Source organism: Muntiacus reevesi, chromosome 17 (assembly GCF_963930625.1).
Source record: "Muntiacus reevesi chromosome 17, mMunRee1.1, whole genome shotgun sequence".
Taxonomy (NCBI): Eukaryota; Metazoa; Chordata; class Mammalia; order Artiodactyla; family Cervidae; genus Muntiacus; species Muntiacus reevesi.
Genome location: NC_089265.1, coordinates 60,345,140 through 60,361,680, shown reverse-complemented (window position 1 = coordinate 60,361,680; position 16,541 = coordinate 60,345,140).

Below are 16,541 nucleotides of genomic sequence, written 5' to 3'. Positions count from 1 at the left end.
CATTCAATCACTGGGTTGGAAAGATCCCCTAGAGAAGGAAATGGCAACCCACTCCAATATGCTTGCCTGGGAAATCTCATGGACAGAGGAGCCTGGTGGGCAACAGCCCATGGAGTCGCACAGAGTCAAACATGTCTTAAATACTAAACAACAACAACAAATATCCTAATATCATAGTCAATACGATCTAATGAAATATAAATCTGACCAGGTCAAGCCCATGCTTAAAGTATTTAAATAATTCCCCAGTATCTATAGAAACATATTCAGGCTCTTCCCATATAAGGACATCAACGATCTAACATCCACAGGTGTCTTTGGCCTCACTGATCAGAGCTTTCTGCCCGATCCTTTCTGCTGCAGCAACAGTTAACCGCACAGCATCCACACCTGACTCCACTCCAACCGTGCAGGCCTCGGCGCCTTTGCTCCTGCTCTTCCCATACGTGGGATTTCTCGTCATTTTTGGCCGGTCCTTTATTTGGCTGAATCCCACTCATTCTTTATGACTCAGTTCACCAGTCCTTCACAAGCCGCTTGGCTGATATATGAGCCTTTCCTCAGAGCTTCCATATATCATATATGTATCTCTTCAGATTGCTTTATACTGGCTTCTCTGTCCATCCTTCCACTATTCTCTAAGTTTCTCATGCTCTCATTCAGCATTTTGTTTCTCTTGACCAGTCAAGTGCCAGATGCCTAGAAGGTGCTTCGAAAGAGCTTTGAATTTGGAATTAAGTACCAGGGTTCAAACCCTTTCTTTTCCATGCATTATCCCTGTTACATTGATGAGTCACCTCCCCTGTCTGAGTTATACTTCCTTACCTACAATTATTTTATTTACCTTTCAAAGAAAAACTAAAGATCAAATAACGTAAATGTTCTTTGTAAATTGCAAAGTACTATGAAAATGTTTTACTTTTTAAAATTTGAAGAAATACATAGAGGAAAAAAAAGATCTAATACAACATTGTGGATCCTGTACAAATTTTAATGAGACTCGTATTCATTCAAAAATCTACATAAGCATTTTTATGTCAGTGTGGTAGTCTGCAAAGAAAAGTGAGAGAATTATCTATTCGTTTTAAAAATATGGTCAGTGTGCCTGGTGGTGCTAGAATTGGACTTATGAAAATAATCAGCTAATATATTACTTAATAGTTTTGTCAAGAGCACTAATTTAGCTTTAACATTAGCAGGTCATGAATCTTCTGACAGTCTTCAGAACTTACACCATTACATCTTCTTTCCTCTGTGCCTTCAGACTGTGCCTTCTCCCCAACTCTTCCAGCTCTTTACATGCATCTCAATTCTGTGTGAAAACCAGGCCTTGGAGAAAGGGTGATTCAGATGAGATTTCGTATACCAACCTGATTTACCTTAAGTGAATACATGTTATTTATCTAATTCTTTCTTTATTGCTTAGCAAACGAGAAGGGAAAATAGTTCCATCCTGCAAGAACTCCCAATACAAATAAAATAGAATTAGAAATAAATGACAAAACAATCACTAGAAGTGATCTGTTCTCACGAGTCAAATCCTCTGTAGAAAATTGGAGTTAAAAACCTCCTAGTTCCAGGTTGTGCAACAAAAAACTTCAAGGAATTAAAAGCGTCAAGGAAGAGGAATGTAAACTTTTCACCTTCATGAGGAAGAGGGGGCAGTGCAGGTGCTCCCAGAAAAGGGAAATTTCTATGGGGGACAGGCAGAGCCTCAAACATGGGCTTTGGAGGTAGTGACCTGGCTCTGCCACCTACCACTCAGACAACATTTAGCAGGTTATTTTATCTGTTCCAGTTTCATTTTCCTCGTGTGTCCCATGGTGATCATCACAAGGCATCTCATTAGAGTGATTGAAGGGGGATGGGGAAGCCAGGGCTTTAGTAAATAAATAGTAGATATTGTTTTAATTAAATTTATTTTAAGGAAAATGAAAATACAGGGGAATAACAAAATATTTAAAAGATATGTTGGGCCAAATTATGCCATTCTTGAATTCAAGGTTACAAAGTTTAAATTTTGTTAAGACAATGAAGAGATTTTGAAGGTTTTGAGGCATGTGTTGTGACACAATGACAGATGTGCTTTTTGAAGATCAATCTGGAAGAAGTGTATAGAGGGAGATTAACGGGAAATATCAGAAGGCAGAAGAACCAGTAGGAAGCTATCGGTTTAATCTCGTGAGACCATTTCATCCAGTGAGAACTGATGCAAGTCCTATCCAGGGTAGTGGTAATGTGGATGGAGAAGGAGGATGTTATTGGGATAGAACGAGCTAGAGAGAGTTGTTAAGGATGGCTCCTGTGTTTCACACCCTTGTGACTGGGAGAATGGTGGTGCTTTTTATTTGAGAAACAGGAAGCATAGCCGGGTGAGTAGATTTGGGAGGGTGTATAACTTAGTGTAACAGCGTTGGATGTAGGTGTTTTTGATTCTGGTAAGTGAACAGGCATTTGGGTATAATAATTGTAGCTCATAAAATGTGGGTATAATATGATCAACAGATATATTTCATTGGACTGTTGGTTCCTATTTCAAAAGAATCCATATCTGATTTTTTTAAAAAATGTAATCAGTAGGAATGTAGGATTCACCAGCAGAAACACACACTATAGAAAACCTGTCTGGAATTGTCTCCTTAGGACTTTCCAGCTCACTACTGTGCTGTTCAGGTTAATCACATTTGTTTGCTGCTAAAAATATGTTTGAATCCAGGCAGTATCCCATGCAAATTCGTCTATCTCCTCTTCTTAGAGTGTCTGTGTTCTACTCCCCACCCAAAACTGGCTGAAAACATGAGCAAATCTGATCCTCGTACAACCTTGTTAAACAGTCTGTTCCTTCGTTCTCCTTATCAAAGAACTCAGCCTGGTTATAGAGGCCTGGGCTCCCCAGGGAAGCCATGCTGAGACCTAGTGTCACATCCACCTTATCTGTGTGGTACTATTCTGTCTGTCTTTAACTCTTCATCTGTTGTCCTTATACTGAGGTGAGGCTTAATGGTCTGCAGTTCCCAGGTCCCCAGAGGTGCTTCTGGGAAAGATTGGGCCCGTATTAACAGCTATCCCGTTTTTGGCAACAGTGTCTTTTGTAACCCCATTTCTCTGTTGACCATTTCAAACTTCATATCTGTCCAAACCCCAGAGTCTCACTGTCATTGCTGGTCATATCCAGCTTCCAAGGAGAAAATAATGAATATTTTTTCTTCAGAGAAGCTTAGTGTATTAATTTATTTTAAAACATGTATTTGGATTTATTGTTGGTAAAGCATTGTACTAGATAATGCTGGAGGCCTCCTCAAGATGAAGGAAACGTATTTCTGGTCTTCAAATGAGGTTGGGATCCAGATTGACATGTACACAAATGAGAAAAGTGAGGCTTGGTAGGGACAGACATGAGGAGGAGGAGGCTGAAAAGCTAAGCATGAGTTAAATCTGCATCTAATCAGCTACAAGACTTAAATTTTACATTGAAGATAGGGTACTTACAGAGAAAGGCTGATGGCAGAGTCCAAGAAGCGTCCAGGGACAGGTGAAGGGCCCATTTCAGTGCCATTTCTGAGACCTATTGGACATGGAAATGAAAATGTTAGTCAGTCAGAGGTGTCCGGCTCCTTATGATCCCATGGACTGTAGCCCACCAGGCTCCTCTGTTCATGGGATTCTCCAGGCAAGAATACAGGAGTGGGTTGCCATTCCCTTCTCCAGGGATCTTCCCGACCCAGGGATCAAACCCAGGTCTTCTGAATTGCAGGCAGATAGATTCTTTACTGTCAGAGCCAGCAGGGTGAGAGCTATTAAGAGTTAGGCTAGAAGAGTGTTCCAGAGTTCTGATCCAAGGGAACATTTTATGTAAGTGGAAACAGGGAAAACACATTTAAAAAGTAACTAAAATACCATCTTTAATGATATATAAGGGAGACTGAGTGCACTGCTTTTATTTATTTATTTTTCTGGTGTAAATCTAGAGCTCAAATAAGGTTTCTGCTGATTAATTTTTTGTACTGTTTTCAGACTGAGGATCTCATTAGTGCAACCTCAAATGGAAGACAAATTTTATGTAATGGTCCTTATGTGCAGAATGTATGTGTGTGTTTCACACATGTACTTTACATTTTCTCTTTTGACCCTCATACCAACCTTGTAAACAGGGCAGGTCTTAGCTCAAAAAACTGTGACACTTGTTCTAGTTTTTCCCTAAACAGAAAGTAATTATCAGGAAGTTAAGGATCAATTTGTGTCTCCAAGGCCAGAAAAGGGCTGAACTAAAAAGTGTGAGACACAGATGCTACAAAACCTCAAAAACTTCCCCCAGTTCTGTGCTCTTATTATAAAACAGAATAGCAATCAATGTTGGGTGAAGCAGATCAGCTAGGATTATACCAAATGAACACCTCTGATGCTAAAGACATTTCTAGAATACTGAGGTTCTGAGTGGAGGTTTCAGCATGATCAGAAATTCAGAAATTAATGAGTTCATGAAGAAGAATGGAGATTCAAGTCCACAGGTCCAGGGCTAGTCAGGGACTAAGCCAGAGGTACAGTCTTTGGAATCGTATCTATGAGGTCACTGACGTGTGCTCTTCCTTCAAAGGATGTCTTCAGCCTCAACTGCTTTTTGTCATTAGATTTCTGTGACCTATCTCATTGTCCTGACCCTGAAGACAGAGATTTAGAGACCTTATGGGAGTTTCAAGCAGTTAAAACATCTCTAGTCCTCTAAGGAGAGATGTATCTTTATCAATGTCCATGCCTTCTGTTAAGCCAGGGTTGGATCCTTTAGCAGCATTTGTGTTTCAGTAGTGGAGACAGTATCCACAGCAATCCTGATATACTGTATTCCAAAGGTGACAGTGAGGGTTATGGAGACACACCCTCTTGGGAAGAGTTCTCCTTCTCCAGGAAGGGTAAAAAAATGTGGCCGCCAATTAATTAAGTTTAAGGATTCTAATTTAACTTAAGACACTGGTTCTTAAACCACAAAATGAGACAAAGCTTGGCAACAGCTCTATAAACCTGTGCTAATCATGGAGCATTAACGAAGTTGGCTGTTATTTTGGCCTAAGACCCAGGAAAGCATAAATTTTTTCTTAACTCAGCCTCTTCTTTTCTTTATGTGTTTACAAAGATACACGTTTATAAAGAACAAAGGCAAACTCACATTTTATTGTTAGCTGAGACTGAGACCCAGTGCAGCACAGAGAGCTTTGGCAAGTTAGGCTGGAGCACTTTGACTCAAGCCATGTAGAACTCCAGAGCTTCTGCCAAGGGTCAGTTCAACATGCTTAACACAGGACAAAAATAAGCAAAGGGAAAGAGACTCATCTAGGTGCCAAGCTAAACTGCCTGGGCAGTAGCCTGAGGACTCTTGCTATTAAATTTATTAGTTTGTTTATTTTGTGTTTCAAGCCTTTTGTGTCTTGAAAAAAAAGTCATTGCCTGTTTCAAGTTCTCAAAGGTTTTTTCTTATGTTTTCCTCTAGGAGTTTTATAATTTTAGTTTTATGTTTTATTCTATGATCTATTTCAAGTTAATTTTTGATATAATATGACGTAATGATTGAGGCTCATTTTTTCCCCATAAAGATATTTAGTAATTCCTGAAACATTTGTTGAAGATTGTCCTTTCCCCACTTTGAGTTACCTTGGCACCTTTTTGAAAATATATGTATGTGAACTATCTAATCCTTTGATCCATTTCCCTATCCTTACACCAGTATCACACAGCTTGAGTTCTATAGTTTTATACCAAATCTTGAACTCAGGTAGAGTAAGTCTTCCAACTTTCTGCTCGTTTTTCAAAATTGTTTTGAATATTTTATATCAATTGCAATTTCATTTACATTTTAGAATCAGTATGTCAGTTTCTACAAAAAGTGACTCCTGGGGTTTTGACAGAGATAACATTGAATTTATAATCAATTTAGAGAAAACTGACATCTTAACAATATTGAGACTTGCAATTCATGAGCATATGTATGTTTCTCAGTTTATTTAGATATTCTCAATTTATAATAGCAACATTTTGTAGTTTTCAATGTACAGGTCTTGCATGTATGTATTAAATATATTCCTATTTCATTTTTAACTGTAATTGATACTCTTTCTTTGATTTTTATTTTCTAGTTTTTCACTGATAGTCTATAAAAATACAGTTGATTTTATATATTTTCTTTGTAACCCATGACCTTCCTAGATTTCGTTTATTAGTTCTAGAAGGTTTTTTTTAATAGATTTCTTAGGATTTTATGCATACTTAATTATGTTTTATTTTACATTATTTTTTAAGAAGCAATGATATTCCCCGCTTGAAAAAGTGGCCCAATTCTTGTCCTGAGAACTGACCAATAAAATTACTATTTCCTCATCTTTGGGGAAAGTCACAGAAGATACCCATGGATGAGGGCATGTTGCTTATGCAGTGACTCAGAAACCAGCCATCACTGGGAGTCTTAACAGATTGCCTGATCGAGTAGAATGTGAAAGAGCTTGGGGAATATCTGTTGGTTTTCCTCCTTAAGAAAGAGGTAGACAGGGAAGGAGGATAAAGACCAAAGAGATCAAGGAGTATAAAAGATTTTAAAGGACTGTGGGTTGTACCAGTTCTCCAATCAGGAAAGGACTGACTTCCTGAAGCATGTGTCAGGGCTGTGGCAGAATCTGCTAAGATATCCCAATATTAATGAATCATTTGTGTGGGCAAAAGTTATCACCAATATCTCCAGGAATTCTGTGCTGAATGTGTGTGCAAGTCGCTCAGTCATGTCCGACTCTTTGCGATCCCATGAACTATACAGTCCATGGAATTCTCCAGGCCAGAATACTGGAGTTGGTAGCCTTTCCCTTCTCCAGAGGATCTTCCCAACCCAGGGATTGAACCCAGGTCTCCCACATTGAAGGTGGATTCTTTACCAGCTGAGCCACAAGGGAAGCCCTGTGCTGAATGGGACACTGCAGAACCTATGGTTGCTGGAACAGCTCTCTTCTCTGCTTCTTCAGCTCATTATTTGCAAGAATAACTTGGAAGAAATAAGGTTATCTGGGAAGTGAATGAGTGCCTGGGACACATATCTGACAATGGAATTTGAATTTGGAGATCAAATATTAGAAATCATGAGCTCTTCAGTTCAGTTCAGTCACTCAGTTGTGTCCGACTCTTTGCGACCCCATGGACTGCAGCACGCCAGGCCTCCCTGTCCATTGCCAACTCCCAGAGTTTACTCAAACTCATGTCCATTGAGTCGGCGATCCCATCCAACCATCTCATCCTCTGTCGTCCCCTTCTCCTCCCACCTTCAATCTTTCCCAGCATCAGGGTCTTTTCCAGTGAGTCAGTTGTTCGCATGAGGTGGTCAAACTATTGGAGTTTCAGCTTCAGCATCAGTCCTTCCATTGAATATTCAGGACTGATTTCCTTTAGGATGGACTGGTTGGATCTCCTTGCAGTTCAAGGGACTCTCAAGAGTCTTCTCCAACACCAGTTCAAAAGCATCAGTTCTTCAGTGCTCAGCTTTCTTTATAGTCCAACTCTCACATCCATACATGACTACTGGAAAAACCATAGCTTTGACAAGATGGACCTTTGTTGGCAAAGTAATGTCTCCACTTCTTAATATGCCATCTAGGTTGGTCATAACTTTTCTTCCAAGGAGCACGTTCTTTTAATTTCATGGCTACAGTCATCCCAGTGATTTTGGAGCCCCCCCCAAATAAAGTCTATCACTGTTTCCACTTTTTCCCCATCTATATTTGGCAAAGTAATGTCTCCACTTCTTAATATGCCATCTAGGTTGGTCATAACTTTTCTTCCAAGGAGCACGTTCTTTTAATTTCATGGCTACAGTCATCCCAGTGATTTTGGAGCCCCCCCAAATAAAGTCTATCACTGTTTCCACTTTTTCCCCATCTATTTGCCGTGAAGTGATGGGACCAGATGCCATAATCTTTGTTTTCTGAATGTTGAGCTTTAAGCCAACTTTTTCACCCTGCTCTTTCACTTTCATCAAGAGGCTCTTTAGTTCTTCTTCACTTTCTGCCATAAGGGTGGTGTCATCTACATATATGAGGTTATTGATATTTCTCCCGGCAGTCTCAATTCCAGCTTGTGCTTCATCCAGTCCAGCGTTTCTCAGGATGTTCTCTGCATATAAGTTAAATAAGCAGGCTGACAGTATACAGCCTTGATGTACTCCTTTCCCAATTTGGAACAAGTCTGTTGTTCCATGTCCAGTTCTAACTGTTGCTTCCTGACCTGCATACAGATTTCCCAAGAGGCAGGTCAGGTGGTGTGGTATTGGACCCATCTCTTTCAGAATTTTCCATAGTTTGCTGTGATCCACAAAGTCAAAGGCTTTGGCATAGTCAATAAAGCAGAAATAGATGTTTTTCTGGAACTCTCTTGCTTTTTTGATGATCTAGCAGATGTTGGCAATTTGATCTCTGGTTCCTCTACCATTTCTAAACCCAGCTTGAAAATCTGAAAGTTCACATACTGTTGAACCCTGGCTTGGAGAATTTTGAGCATTACTTTACTAGTGTGTGAGATGAGTGCAAGTGTGTGGTAGTTTGAGCGTTCTTTGGCACTGCGTTTCTTTGGGATTGGAATGAAAACTGACCTTTTCCAGTCCTGTGGCCACTGCTGAGTTTTCCATATTTGCTGGCATATTGAGTGCAACACTTTCACAGCATCATCTTTTAGGATTTGAAATAACTCAACTGGAATTCCATCACCTCCACTAGCTTTGTTCATAGTGATGCTTCCTAAGGCCCACTTGACTTCGCATTCCAGGATGTCTGGTCTAGGTGAGTGATAATACCATCTTGATTATCTGGATCATGAAGATCTTTTTTGTATAGTTCTGTGTATTCTTTCCACCTCTTCTTAATATCTTATGCTTCTGTTAGGTCCATACCATTTCTGTCCTTTATCGAACCCATCTTTGCATGAAATGTTCCCTTGGTATCTCTAATTTTCTTGAAGAAATCTCTAGTCTTTCCCATTCTCTTGTTTTCCTCTTATTTCTTTGCATTGATCACTGAGGAAGACTTTATCTCTCCTTGCTATTCTTTGGAACTCTGCATTCAAATGGGTTTATCTTTCCTTTTCTCCTTTGCTTTCCGCTTCTTTTCTTTTCACAGTTATTTGTAAGGCCTTCTCAGACAACCATTTTGCTTTCAGTGAGCTCTTAGTTTGAGATAAAGTTATCATGGCATTTTGACAAGATCAAGGGCTTTGGATTTAGACATACCAGTGTTTGGATCTCACTTCTGAAGGATGTTCTTCATTTTCCTTCAAACCGACTTTCCACCCTTCACCTTGCTCTGTGTGCTAGGATGCTGACTCAAGGTTTATTCTCTTGCTTCTTGTTGAGTTTAACCAGTGGGAGGTTCTGGTAGGTAATTTGACGATCAAAAGTGAGGTCAGGATGTTTATTTTCCCAGTTCCCCCTCTGCTGGACTGCAGTTTGGCTGTGGCTGCTCCTGACAAGTGTCCATCTTTTACAGTTTTCACTCCAGTTTCCAGTAACCACTGATCCTCCTTTCACCTTTGTGCCCAAGGGTGAAAGCTTGTTGCCATTTCTATCCAAGGTTTGTTTTATCACCCCTTGCAGATTTTCTGTAACTCTACTCATACCTTAAAACTGTCCCTTCATTAAACTTTCTTTAATCATCTCTTTTGAGGATGTCATTTGGACCCTGATATACTACCCCAGATCCTTAATAGCTCAGGAACTTTGAAAAAAGTTATTTAGGCTTCTGAGTTTCAGTTCTTTCATGTATAAAGGGAAGATACATATATGAGGGTCTTCCCTGGTAGTCCAGTGGCTAAGACTCGTGGTCCTAATGCAGGGGGCTGGGTTTGATCCCTGGTCAGGGAAGTGAATCCCACATGCCACAGTGAAGTTTGAAGATCCTGCATGCCATAACTAAGACCCAGTACAGCAAATAAATAGATCTTCTTAAAAAGAAAGAAAATATGTATATGAGATAATACATGTAAAAACACATAGTAGGTACTGGTACCTGTCATCATCATTTGTAGTAACTATTATCACATGAAGACTAGGAAGCTCATGATATCCCTGTGACTATTCAAATAAAATTGTAGAGCTATTTATTACTCATCCAGAAGCATAAGACTGAAGGGAAGAGTCTCAGGGAATCGAAGGTAAAGACAGGGAAAAGGGTAGGAAAGATTTTTTAGCACTGTGCAATAGAATAATTTTAGTATTTTAATACTAGAAGAGTCTCAGAGACTTGATGGGAGGATCCTCATACTAAATATGGCAGTGAAGGTGTTCACTTTGTTGAAAAGGAGCAGATTTTCAGAACTGTCATGATATTGCCCCATATCACAAGAGAAACAGTTGAACAAAGATGTATTGAGCTATGAGTCAGATCTTGAGAAAGGCAAAAATAGAAAAGAGGCCTTTATTGACATGGGGCATCTTGTAGATCTTCTAGCCAGATGGAAGGAAGGAATCCCTGATCCAGACTGCAGGTCTGGTAAGGAAGCAAGTTGTATAGGTGTTGTACCTTGAATGTCCTTAGCTTGCTTACATATCATCACTTGATGCCCACTGCTACTCCAGGAGAAAGGAGCAGTGACCCCACAAGAGACTGAGCCAGACTTGCCTATGAGTTTACAGGAATCTCCCGCAGAGGCGTGGGTCATCACTGACCTGCCACAGGGTCAGGGGCACTGAATACAACAGTGCTGGCATAAGTCTTTTTGAAGAAGGTTGCCATTACTGCCATTACCCCTACCATAGTTTGGCCTCAGGGAGCACAGCCTTGCCTATCAACAGAAAATTGGATTAAAGATTTACTGAGTATGACCCTGCCCATCAGAACAACACCCAGATTCCCCCACAGCCAGTCCCTCCCATCAGAAAGCTTCCACAAGCCTCTTATTCTTATCCATCAGAGGGCAGACAGAATAAGAACCACAATCACAGAAAACTAACCAATCCGATCACATGGATCACAGCCTTGTCTAACTCAATAAAACTATGAGGCCTGCCATACAGGGCCACCCAAGACAGATGGGTCATGATGGAGACTTCTGACAAAACGTGGCCCACTGGAGAAGGGAATGGCAAATAATACTTCAGTATTCTTGCCTTGAGAACCCCATGAACAATATGAAAAGGCAAAAAGATATGACATTGAAAGATGAAGTCCGCAGGCTGGTAGGTGCCCAATATGCTACTGGAGAAGACTGGAGAAATAACACCAGGAAGAATGAAGAGACAGAGCCAAAGTGAAAACAGTGCCCAGTTGTGGATGTGACTGGTGATGGAAGTAAAGTTCGATGCTATAAAGAACAATATTGTATAGGAACTTGGAATGTTAGATCCCTGAATAAAGGTAAATTGATAGTGGTCAGATAGGAGATGGTAAGAGTGAACATTGACATTTAAGGAATCAGTGAAGTAAAATGGACTGGAATGGGTGAATTTAATTCATGACCATTATATCTACTACTGTGGGCAAGAATCCCATAGAAGAAATGGAGTAGCCCTCATAGTCAACAAAAGAGTCCGAAATGCAGTACTTGGGTGCAATCTCAAAACTGACAGAATGATCTCTTTTCATTTCCAAGGTAAACCATGCAATATCACAGTAATCCAAATCTATGCCCAAGCCACTAATGCCGAAGCAGCTGAAGTTGAGTGATTCTATGATGAGTTACAAGACTTTCTATAACACACACACACACACACACACATACACACACACACACACACACACACACAAATGTGCTTATCAGCATAGGGGACTGGAATGTAAAAGTAGGAAGTCAGTAGGTACCTGGAGTAACAGGCAAGTTTGGCCTTGGAGTACAAAATGAAGCAGGGCAAAGGCTATTAGAGTTTTGCCAAGAGAATGCCCTGGACACAGCAAATACCCTTTTCCAAAAACACAAGAGAAGACTCTACACATGGACATCACCAGATGGGCAATACTGAAATCAGGTTGATTATATTCTTTGTAGCTGAAGATGGAAAAGCTCTATACAGTCAGCAAAAAGAAGACTGGGATCTGACTGTGGTTCAGACCATAACTTCTTATTACCAAATTCAGACTTAAGTTGAAGAAAGTAGGGAAAACCACTTGACCATTCAGGTATGACTTACATCAAATCCCTTACAATTATACAGTAGAAGTACAAATAGGTGGAAGGGATGAGATCTGATAGACAGGGTACCTGAAGAACTATGGACAGAGGTTCATGACATTATATAGGAGGCGGTGATCAAAACCGTCCCCACGAAAAAGAAATGCAAAAAGGCAAAATGGTTGTCTGAGGAGGCCTTACAAGTAGCTGAGAAAACAAGAGAAGTGAAAGGCAAAGGAGAAAAGGAAAGATATATTCTTCTGAATGCAGAGTTCCAAAGAATAGCAAGGAGAGATAAGAAAGCCTTCCTCAGTGATCAATGCAAAGAAATAGAGGGAAACAATAGAATGGGGAAGATTAGAGATCTCTTCAAGAAAGTTAGACACCAAGGGAACATTTCATGCCAAGATGGGCACAATAAAGGACAGAAATGGTATGGACCTAACAGAAGCAGAAGATATTAAGAAGAGATGGCAAGAATACACAGATCTTAATGACCAGATCACTTACCTAGAGCCAGACATTCTGGATAAGGTGAAGTCAAGTGGGCCTTAGGAGTATCACTACAAACAAAGCTAGTGGAGGTGACGGAACTCCAGCTGAACTATTTCAGATCCTAAAAGATGATGGTGTGAAAGTGTTGCACTCAATATGCCAGCAAATTCGTAAAACTCAGCAGTGGCACAGGACTGAAAAAGGTTAGTTTCCATCCCAATCCCAAAGAAAGGCAATGCCAAAGAATGTTTAAACTATTGTAAAATTGCACTCATCTCACATGCTAGCAAAGTCATGCTCAAAATTCTCCAAGCTCAGCTTCAACAGTATGTGAACTGAGAAATTACAGATGTTCAAGCTGGATTTAGAAAAGGCAGAGGAACCAGCAATCAAATTGTCAACATCCGTTGGATCATAGAAAAAGCAAGAGAATTCCAGAAAAACATCTACATCTGCTTTTTTTAGTATGCTAAAGCCTTTGACTTTGTGGATCACAACAAACTGTGGAAAATTTTTAAAGGGGTGGGAATACCAGACCACCTTACCTGCCTCCGGAGAAATCTATATGCAGGTCAAGAAACAACAGTTAGACCCAGGCCTGAAACAACAGAGTGATTCCAAATTGGGAATGGAGTACATCGAGGTTGTATGTTGTCACCCTGCTAATTTAACTTCTGTGCAGAAAATATCGTGCAAAATGCCGGACTAGATGAAGCACAACCTGGAATCAAGATTGCTGGGAGAAATATCAATAACCTAAGATATGCAGATGACACCACCGTTATGGCAGAAAGCAAAGAGGAACTAAACGAGCCTCTTGATGAAAGTGAAAGAAGATAGTGAAAAAGCTGGCTTAGATCTCAACAGTCAAAAAATTAAGATCATGGCATCCAGTCCCATCACTTCATGGCAAATAGATGGGGAAACAGTGACAGACTTTGTTTCTTGGGGCTCCAAAATCACTGCAGATGGTGACTGCAGCCATGAAATTAAGACGTTTGCTCCTTGGAAGAAAGCTATGACCAACCTACACAGCATATTATAAAGCAGAGACATTACTTTGCTGGCGAAGTCCATCTAGTCAAAGCTATGGTTTTTCCAGGAGTCATGTATGGATTTGAGAGTTGGACCATAAATAAAGCTGAGCACCGAGGAATTGATCCTTTTGAACTGTGGTGTTGGAGAAGACTCTTAAGAGTCCCTTGGACTGCAAGGAGATCCAACCAGTCAGTCCTAAAGAAAATCAGTCCTGATTATTCACTTAAAAGACTGATGTTGAAGCTGAAGCTCCAGTACTTTGGCCACCTGATGTGAAGAACTGACTCACTGGAAAAGACCCTGATGCTGGGAAAGATTGAAGGTGGAAGAAGGGGATGACAGAGGATGAGATGGTTGGATTGCATCACCGACATGAAGGACATGAGTCTGAGTAGGGTTGGTGGTGATGGACAGGGAAGTCTCCATGCTTCAGTCTATGGGGTTGCAAAGAGTCAAACACAATTGAGCAACTAAACTGAATTAAACTGAACTGCTACTCCAGCTGGCTCATGCTTTCCTTCCTCCATGTCTCAGTCTCTTAGAGGAGCCCACAACCAATTTTGACAGAAAGCTCTTTGAGTTGTCTAACTGTTCCCTTCTTTTCAGACCAAACATATCCACCTAGATGGAGGGGTCAGGGTGGGTTCAAATAAAATCTCCCCATTTTGGTACCTGGAGCCTCTCTCCTCATAGACCGTCATGTTCCATCACTGAGTCTGACAAGTTATACAAGGCTGTCTTTCTTTTGAAGTAAATTATCTCCAAGAGATCCTGCAAGTCCTCTTACAATTAAGTTTCTTTTGAGTGCCCCTACCTCACCAGTTATTCTTATTTGACCCGAATATGTTCTTCCCCCAGAATTCCCTTATAATTCAAAGGATAAAGTTAGAAACCAGGGAGAACAAGATGACGGAGGAGTAGGTGGATGTGGAGTACATCTCTCTCCAGAGATACATCAGGAACACACCTTCCGACACAGAAGGGCATGCAGAACACCAGCTGAGAGCAGGCAGGAGTACCTGTCGCGTGGAAGAGAATATACAGAATCACGCAAAACTCGAGATCAAGCCCTGAGGCTCTGGAGTGGGAGCACTGACGCCAAGACCCTAGGCTATCAGAGATCTAACCCTAGGGAGTATCAAATAGTGAGAACTCCTACAAAGGAAATCACTTGAATACAAGACTTGGCATCACCCAAGCACCAGTAGCAACTTGTGCAGGATGCCTCATCTAAACAAGAAACAAAACAAAAATACAAACCTAAGCATCAGCAGATAGGATTACCACCTCACTCAGCCTTGCCCATCAGAGGAAAAGCAAGCAAACAAACAAAAACTCAGCACAAATCTCACCCTATAGGAAGCTCACACAAACCACTGGACCAACCTTAGGAGGGAAACCAAAAGGGAGAAAGAATTCAACCTTTTTCAAGGAAAGAATTCAACTTTTCTTGAAGCCTGGGAAAAAGAAACCTCAAACACAATAACTTTAAAAAAACAAATGAAAAGGCAGAGAAATACTGCACAAATGAAGGAACAAACTAGCAACACTGAAGTCCAAATAAATGAAGAGAAAATAGAAAAATTACCTGAAAAATAATTCAGAATAATGATAGTAAAGATGATCAAAAACATTGAAAACAAAATGGAGAAAATGCAAGAATCAATGAACAAAAACCTAGAAGAATTAAAGAATAAACATACAGAGACAAACAACACAATTATGGAAATAAAAATATTCTAGAAGGAATCAATAGCAGACTCTCTGAAGCAGAAGAACAAATCAGTGAGCTGGAAGATAAAATGGTTGAAATAACTTCTGAAGAGCAGAATAAAATAAAAAGAATGAAAAGAGCTGAGGACAGTCTCAGAGACCTCTGGGATCATATCAAATGCCCCAACATTCAAACTATAGGAGTCCCAGAAGAAGAAGAGATAAAAAGGGTGTGAGAAAATTTTTGAAGAGATTATAGTTGAAAAGATCCTGAACATGGAAAAGGAAATAGTCAATCAGGTCCAAGAGGCACAAAGAGGATAAACCCAAGGAGAAACACACCAAGATACATACTAACCAAACTAACAAGACTAAACACAAAGAAAGAATGTTAAAAGCAGCAAGGGGGAAGCAACAAGTAACATACAAGGGAAACCCCATGTGCTTAACAGCTGATTTTTCAGCAGAAACTCTGCAGGCCAGAAGGGAATGGCAGGATATATATATAAGTACTGAAAGGGAAAAATCTACAACCAAGATTACTGTACCCAGCAAGTATCTCATTTAAAATTGATGGAGAAACAGCTTTTCAGACAAGCAAAAGTTAAGAGAATTCAGTACCACTGAACCAACTTTACAACAAATGTTAAACAGACTTATATAGTCAAGAAATACAACAGAAGAAAAAGCATCTACAAAACCAATCCCAAACAATTAAGAAAATGGCAATAGGAACATATATATCAATAATTACTTTAATTGTAAATGGACTAAATGCTCCAACCAAAAGACCCACACTGGCTGAATGGATACAAAATCAAGACCCATATATATGCTGTCTACAAGAAACCCACCTAAGACCTCAAGACACTCCATGCAAATAGGAAACAGTAGAAAGCTATAGTAGCAATCTTCATATCAGACAAAATAGACCTTAAAATAAAGAATATTACAAGAGATAAGCAAGGACACTACATAATGATCAAGGGATCAATCCAAGAGTAAGACATAATGATTGTAAATATCTATGCACTCAACATAGGAGCACCTCAATACATAAGGCAAACACTAACAGACATAAAAGGAGAACTTGACAGTAATGCAGTAATAGTTGAAGACTTTAACACCCCACTTACACCAATGAACAGATCATCAAAACAAAATTAATAAGGAAA